The sequence below is a fragment of the Squalius cephalus genome, assembly GCF_949319135.1.
Source record: "Squalius cephalus genome assembly, chromosome: 11".
Lineage (NCBI taxonomy): Eukaryota > Metazoa > Chordata > Actinopteri > Cypriniformes > Leuciscidae > Squalius > Squalius cephalus.
The window spans coordinates 689,497-697,705 of NC_137132.1; positions in this window are offsets into that span (position 1 = coordinate 689,497).

The window sequence follows — 8,209 nt, forward strand, 5'->3', positions numbered from 1 at the left end:
TGTGTTTTAAACTGTAGGCTATTTTATTCCCACCAGCAGTTTTTTTGTAGCAAATCACATTGACACATTTTAAGGTGACTCAAAACAGTAAATGACAAAAAAAAAAAAAAAACTAACGTTAATTTTATAATTACTATGGTATAATAATGTGAAATACATAGAGGAATAGCCTAACCAACTTTTAAATAGTCTACCTGAACCCAAAACATCTATTATTGTTACTTTGTAATCATCTCATAAAAGCTTTTATTGTAAGAAAAAGCATGTAGGGCCTAGGTTTTTTTTATTTGTGCATTATTCCTAGGGTTAATGAAACATTGCTGTCACAAAGTAATACAACTAGTGCAGTATTATGTCCAATGTATATAAACATGAATGTCAAATTACACTATATTATATATTTATTTTTTTCATTGTTGTGCCAAAATAAGACACGAGTTAAATACTATAACCGTGCAGAACTGACTAAAGGTTGGGAGAGTGATAGGGAGCAACATGAGCTAATCTAAATGTAACGTTAATGGCGCGCCGAGCAATCGATAACTTACTTGTTCATTTCGCATTCGTGATAACCATAATAAATCTAGAGTTGAACTGCCAAAATAATGTAACTTCGAATAGAAATTATTCCATCGACTCTATATAACACAACATGCAGACTCCAACTTGATATAACGAAAAAGAAACATTTATAGATTATGTCTTACCTTGACTTTTTGCAGTACCGGTATCCGTCCTCCGTCCTCCTGACAATCCTCTGACGTTTTGGTTTTGAGCGCCTTTTTCGCGCTTTCCGGCGGCAACGTTTAAATTTAAAGGGCCGTGAACTGGAAAATCGTCCGTTAGATTTTTTTTTCTTCACAGACAACTACATATGCAGTAAATATTTTATTTAAACATAATAGATCTTATCTCTTATCAGCAAAAAAGTGGGAACATTTTGTCATGAATGCAGGGCTTTGAAAAAGTATTCAAGAAAAAATATCAAAATAATATTTTCTCATACCAGGTTCTGCTGATTTGTCATCTTCATTTAATTGTATTTCATCAATTATAGTGTCAATTAGTATTATAATTTTTTAATCTTTAATAAAGATTGTTTATAGCCTAAAGATGACAGTTGTATAAATGTAAATTATTTTTAGCCAGAAATGTAAGAAAAATGTAAGGTTTATTTAGAATAAAATATTTTTGATATATATATAATATGAAGAGTTCAGATGCAAAAGCCTCTAAGTGCCATCTGAAATTTTCTTCTAGAATGATCATTTTTATCTAGCTTTAATATTTAAGTTCAGTAATTTCACTTAAATGGCAATGAAAATGACCTATCAATTGTCATTTTGTGAAATTATTGAACTTAAATATACAAACTTGATAAAAAATTATCATTCTAGAAGAAAATTTCAGATGGCACTTAGAGGCTTTTGCATCTGAACTCCTCATATATATATATATGAAATATTTTACATATTTAAATATTTTAAGGGAGTTTAAAATATTACCCTTTGTGGGGTCACTTTGACACAACAGTGAATCGCAACCTTTTTGACTTCAGTGTCCCCTTATATTCTCCACAACAAATCCTGTACATTTGTTATAAAAATAGCCAAATAATGAGAAATATCTTGATTTTTGGTGGATTTAGTTTTGTCATCATTTTAAGTCATCTTGAGGCCCCAGTGGAAGTTTGTCCGGGTCTGCTCTAGAAGTTAGATGACACTGCTAGCAAGATAAGCAAGGTTACACCGAGTAGGCTACAACACGTTCCTTGCTCAACATCTTTGTTGATCCTGGAACAGCATTCGACCAATTAGATTTGAAGTTTGCAGTTATGTCAAGTTTAGGCTTACAACCATGCTTTTAGATCAATGTTATTATCATTTCTCTCTGATTGTAGGTTTAGGGTTAGGGTTAGGGTTAGGACTATTTTTATGGACAGGAATGTTGTTCCAAGATCAACAAAATATACTGATACAGGAGCATGTACTTGGCAAAATCATTGTGCCCCAAGCATTACACAAACAGCAACTAAAGTATCTTCTTGCACATCCCAAAACCATAAAAAGTCTTCTTAAGTTTGAACCTAGACACTTGAACTTTTCTAGACACTCTACCTACAAAACATATGTTAGCAATAGCATATGTCATAGATGTAAGTACATGTAGCCTCACATCCAGCCTAAGTGTCTGCTCCATCCATACCAAAAAATATTGTTAAATGTTGTTAAAAAAATGTTTAAAAAATATTCAGGCCATTACAGTTTCAAACTTTGTCCTTTTTAAGCTAAATTAGCCATTGTCAGAAGTGTTGCATCCAATCCAGAAATGGACTTACCATGTAGGTTTTAATTTTTGGGAAACACAAAGAATATTTGCCACGTCAAATGTGAGCCAAGTTAGACTTACACCCTGCAATGCTGACTGTGCCGTATATTTCCCAAACGTGGCCCAAATTGTAATTAATTATTTGGGAAATATTTGCCATGTCAAATGGGGGCCACTTTTGCCTCACATCGAGATGAGATAGTGCTCAATGAGCCATATCTTTGCCAAAACTGATCCAGATATGTTTTAAAATAACTGGGCCACATTTGCAGCATTATGTGTGGGCCACTTTTGGCTCACATCTAGATGAGCCAGTGCTCACTGAGCCATATCATTGCCAAAACTGGCCCAGTTGTGTTTTGAGATAACTGGGCCACATTTGCAGCATTATATGTGGGCCACTTTTGGCTCACACCCAGATGAGCCAGTGCTCACTGAGCCATATCGTTGCCCAAACTGGCCCAGATATGTTTTAAGATAACTTGGCCACATTTGCAGCGTTATATGTGGGCCACTTTTGGTTCACACCCAGATGAGCCAGTGCTCACTGAGCCATATCTTTGGCCAAACTGGCCCAGATGTGTTTTAAGAAAACTGGGCCACATTTAGAGCATCATATGTGGGCCACTTTTGGCTCAAATCCAGATGAGCCAGTGCCACTGAGCCATATCTTTGCCCAAACTGGCCCAGATGTGTTTTAAGATAATTGGGCCACATTTGCAGCATTATATGTGGGCCACTTTTGGCTCACACCCAGATGAGCCAGTGCTCACTGAGCCATATCTTTGCCCAAACTGGCCCAGATGTGTTTTAAGATAACTGGGCCATATTTGGAGCATCAAATGTGGGCCACTTTTGGCTCACACCCAGATGAGCCAGTGCTCACTGAGCCGTATCTTTGCCCAAACTGGCCCAGATGTGTTTTAAGATAACTGGGCCACATTTGGAGCATCAAATGTGGGCCACTTTTGGCTCACACCCAGATGAGCCAGTGCTCACTGAGCCATATCTTTGCCCAAACTGGCCCAGATGTGTTTTAAGATAACTGGGCCACATTTGCAGCATTATATGTGGGCCACTTTTGGCTCACACCCAGATGAGCCAGTGCTCACTGAGCCATATCTTTGCCCAAACTGGCCCAGATGTGTTTTAAGATAACTGGGCCACATTTGCAGCATTATATGTGGGCCACTTTTGGCTCACACTCAGATGAGCCAGTGCTCACTGAGCCATGTCATTGCCAAAACTGGCCCAGATATGTTTAAAGATAACTGGGCCACATTTGCAGCATTATATGTGGGCCACTTTTGGTTCACACCAAGATGAGCCAGTGCTCACTGAGCCGTATCTTTGGCCAAACTGGCCCAGATGTGTTTTAAGATAACTGGGCCACATTTGGAGCATCAAATGTGGGCCACATTTGGAGCATCAAATGTGGGCCACTTTTGGCTCACACCCAGATGAGCCAGTGCTCACTGAGCCGTATCTTTGCCCAAACTGGCCCAGATGTGTTTTAAGATAACTGGGCCACATTTGCAGCATTATATGTGGGCCACTTTTGGCTCACACCCAGATGAGCCAGTGCTCACTGAGTCATATCTTTGCCCAAACTGGCCCAGATGTGTTTTAAGATAACTGGGCCACATTTGCAGCATTATATGTGGGCCACTTTTGGCTCACACCCAGATGAGCCAGTGCTCACTGAGCCATATCTTTGCCCAAACTGGCCAAGTTGTTTTTTAAGATAACTGGGCCACATTTGCAGCATTATATATGGGCCACTTTTGGCTCACACCCAGATGAGCCAGTGCTCACTGAGCCGTATCTTTGCCCAAACTGGCCCAGATGTGTTTTAAGATAACTGGGCCACATTTGGAGCATTATATGTGGGCCACTTTTGGCTCACACCCAGATGAGCCAGTTCTCACTGAGCCGTATCTTTGCCCAAACTGGCCCAGATGTGTTTTAAGATAACTGGGCCACATTTGCAGCATTATATGTGGGCCACTTTTGGTTCACACCCAGATGAGCCAGTGCTCACTGAGCCGTATCTTTGCCCAAACTGGCCCAGATGTGTTTTAAGATAACTGGGCCACATTTGCAGCATCAAATGTGGGCCACTTTTGGCTCACACCCAGATGAGCCAGTGCTCACTGAGCCGTATCTTTGCCCAAACTGGCCCAGATGTGTTTTAAGATAACTGGGCCACATTTGCAGCATTATATGTGGGCCACTTTTGGCTCACACCCAGATGAGCCAGTGCTCACTGAGCCATATCTTTGCCCAAACTGGCCCAGTTGTGTTTTAAGATAACTGGGCCACATTTGGAGCATTATATGTGGGCCACTTTTGGCTCATACCCAGATGAGCCAGTTCTCACTGAGCCATATCTTTGCCAAAACTGGCCCAGATGTGTTTTAAGATAACTGGGCCACATTTGAAGCATCATATGTGGGCCACTTTTGGCTCACACCCAGATGAGCCAGTGCTCACTGAGTCATATCTTTGCCCAAACTGGCCCAGATGTGTTTTAAGATAACTGGGCCACATTTGCAGCATTATATGTGGGCCACTTTTGGCTCACACCCAGATGAGCCAGTGCTCACTGAGCCATATCTTTGCCCAAACTGGCCAAGTTGTTTTTTAAGATAACTGGGCCACATTTGCAGCATTATATATGGGCCACTTTTGGCTCACACCCAGATGAGCCAGTGCTCACTGAGCCGTATCTTTGCCCAAACTGGCCCAGATGTGTTTTAAGATAACTGGGCCACATTTGGAACATTATATGTGGGCCACTTTTGGCTCACACCCAGATGAGCCAGTGCTCACTGAGCCGTATCTTTGCCCAAACTGGCCCAGATGTGTTTTAAGATAACTGGGCCACATTTGCAGCATTATATGTGGGCCACTTTTGGTTCACACCCAGATGAGCCAGTGCTCACTGAGCCATATCTTTGCCCAAACTGGCCCAGATGTGTTTTAAGATAACTGGGCCACATTTGCAGCATCAAATGTGGGCCACTTTTGGCTCACACCCAAATGAGCCAGTGCTCACTGAGCCGTATCTTTGCCCAAACTGGCCCAGATGTGTTTTAAGATAACTGGGCCACATTTGCAGCATTATATGTGGGCCACTTTTGGCTCACACCCAGATGAGCCAGTGCTCACTGAGCCATATCTTTGCCCAAACTGGCCCAGTTGTGTTTTAAGATAACTGGGCCACATTTGCAGCATTATATGTGGGCCACTTTTGGCTCATACCCAGATGAGCCAGTTCTCACTGAGCCATATCTTTGCCAAAACTGGCCCAGATGTGTTTTAAGATAACTGGGCCACATTTGAAGCATCATATGTGGGCCACTTTTGGCTCACACCCAGATGAGCCAGTGCTCACTGAGTCATATCTTTGCCCAAACTGGCCCAGATGTGTTTTAAGATAACTGGGCCACATTTGCAGCATTATATGTGGGCCACTTTTGGCTCACACCCAGATGAGCCAGTGCTCACTGAGCCATATCTTTGCCCAAACTGGCCCAGTTGTGTTTTAAGATAACTGGGCCACATTTGCAGCATTATATGTGGGCCACTTTTGGCTCACACCCAGATGAGCCAGTGCTCACTGAGCCGTATCTTTGCCCAAACTGGCCCAGATGTGTTTTAAGATAACTGGGCCACATTTGGAGCATTATATGTGGGCCACTTTTGGCTCACACCCAGATGAGCCAGTTCTCACTGAGCCATATCTTTGCCAAAACTGGCCCAGATGTGTTTTAAGATAACTGGGCCACATTTGAAGCATCATATGTGGGCCACTTTTGGCTCACACCCAGATGAGCCAGTGCTCACTGAGCCATATTTTTGCCCAAACTGGCCCAGATGTGTTTTAAGATAACTGGGCCACATTTGAAGCATAATATGTGGGCCACTTTTGGCTCACATCCAGGTGAGACAGTGCCACTGAGCCATGTCATTGCCAAAACTGGCCCAGATGTGTTTTAAGATAACTGGGCCACATTTGAAGCATTATATGTGGGCCACTTTTGGCTCACATCCAGATGAGACAGTGCCACTGAGCCGTATCTTTGCCCAAACTGGCCCAGATGTGTTTTAAGATAACTGGGCCACATTTGCAGCATTATATGTGGGCCACTTTTGGCTCACATCCAGATGAGACAGTGCCACTGTGCCATATCTTTGCCAAAACTGGCCCAGATATGTTTTAAGAAATCTGGGCCACATTTGCTGAAACATATGTGGGCCATTTTTGGTTTACATCCAGATTAGTCATTGTCGATTGTGCCACGTTTTTGCCATAGGTGGCCCACATTTGGTTTGTGATATTTGGGCCATATTCATTATTTATCATATGGGCCACTTTAGGCTCACATTCAGATTACACATTGCCATGAGTGCCGCATCTTTGCCTAAAAAGGCCCACATGTGATTTAAAATATTTGGGCCATATTTGCCATTTTACATGTGGGCCACTTCAGGCTCAGACACATTTGGTCCGGGCCATAAGTGGGCCTGCAGTGCCGCATCATTGCCTGAAGTGGCCCACATCCGTCTGCTATCTGGGCTGTGTTCCTTCATCAACTAAACATAATTCACATTAGTAATAATTCATGAATTAATCAATGCATAGACTTGTTATTTAATAATTAACTTATTTTAAGTAATATTAGTAGCCTATTAATATTATTTTAAAAATGCCTTTTTTTGTTAAATAATGAACCAAAAATGTATTTATTAGACACTATTGTCCCTTTATATTATACCGTACATTCTATAAACTTCAGATGACAGTCGGGACAAGATTCCCCTGAGAGTTTCTGAATTTAAATGTTTTTGTTAGTGACTTTATCATAACATTATTAAGGCACATTATTTAGGATCTATAACCTAATGTTTGAAAATAAAAACATTGTCTTGTAACATATTGCAATGATAACTATCAGAGAATAAGAAGCGAGGAAGAAAGAGAGAATCATGGAGAATCCTGAAGAGACGGTGGACAAAGCGAAAGAGAAGCGGAAAGGTTGAAAGAAAGACATAAAAACAGGACAACATCCCAAAAGCCTGAAATCAGCTCCACATGAAGCGCTGGTGTCGTGTCTGTCAGGTCTCTCAGTAATCTGGGCAACACGCGTTTCTTCAGTGCAGTCGTGCAGGTAAAGCCTCAGAGTTTGAAGAATCACACATTCTGAAAGAGTTGCTGTTAAACGTGAAGAAGGTCTCCAGACATGATGATGTGCTGGTCTCTTTCTGTTTGTATGTGAGGATTGATGAAGCAGAACACAGATGAGAAGAGCATCTCTCCATCACACCTGCACTGAACTCTCAGCTGCTACTGATGCCACACTAAACCCTGGGACAGTGTGAACGGCACAATCAGTTCTGACGGAGGGAAACAGCAGCTGGACATCACAGACCTTCATCTGTGCTTCAGACGTCTATCAGGAGTGTGTTCTCTCAGTGCTTGTGCTCCTCCACACACCACACACTCACACATATGCTGACTGAACATCAGGCATGGTGTTATTTGATGGCAGCTGTGCTTTATGTGCGGGACCACATACATCACATTTACACATTTATATTCATTTTCATGCTGATTTCAGAGCTGAACGAGGAGTTGAAAAGCTCATATATCTGTCAAATGTTATATTGTCATTTCTTTATTTTACTTTATTTACCTCAGGAATGTTTGCTATTCAGCGGCGCGCGGGAAAGAAAGCTCTCGAGATGAGACCTCCACAATTATTAAGACCATATTAAGAGCACATTTATATATAGATAACCAAATCAAAGATTATTTTCATATTGAGTGACTGTTACAGTACAGCTTATGTTTAGTCAATTAAAGTAGTCTGTGTAA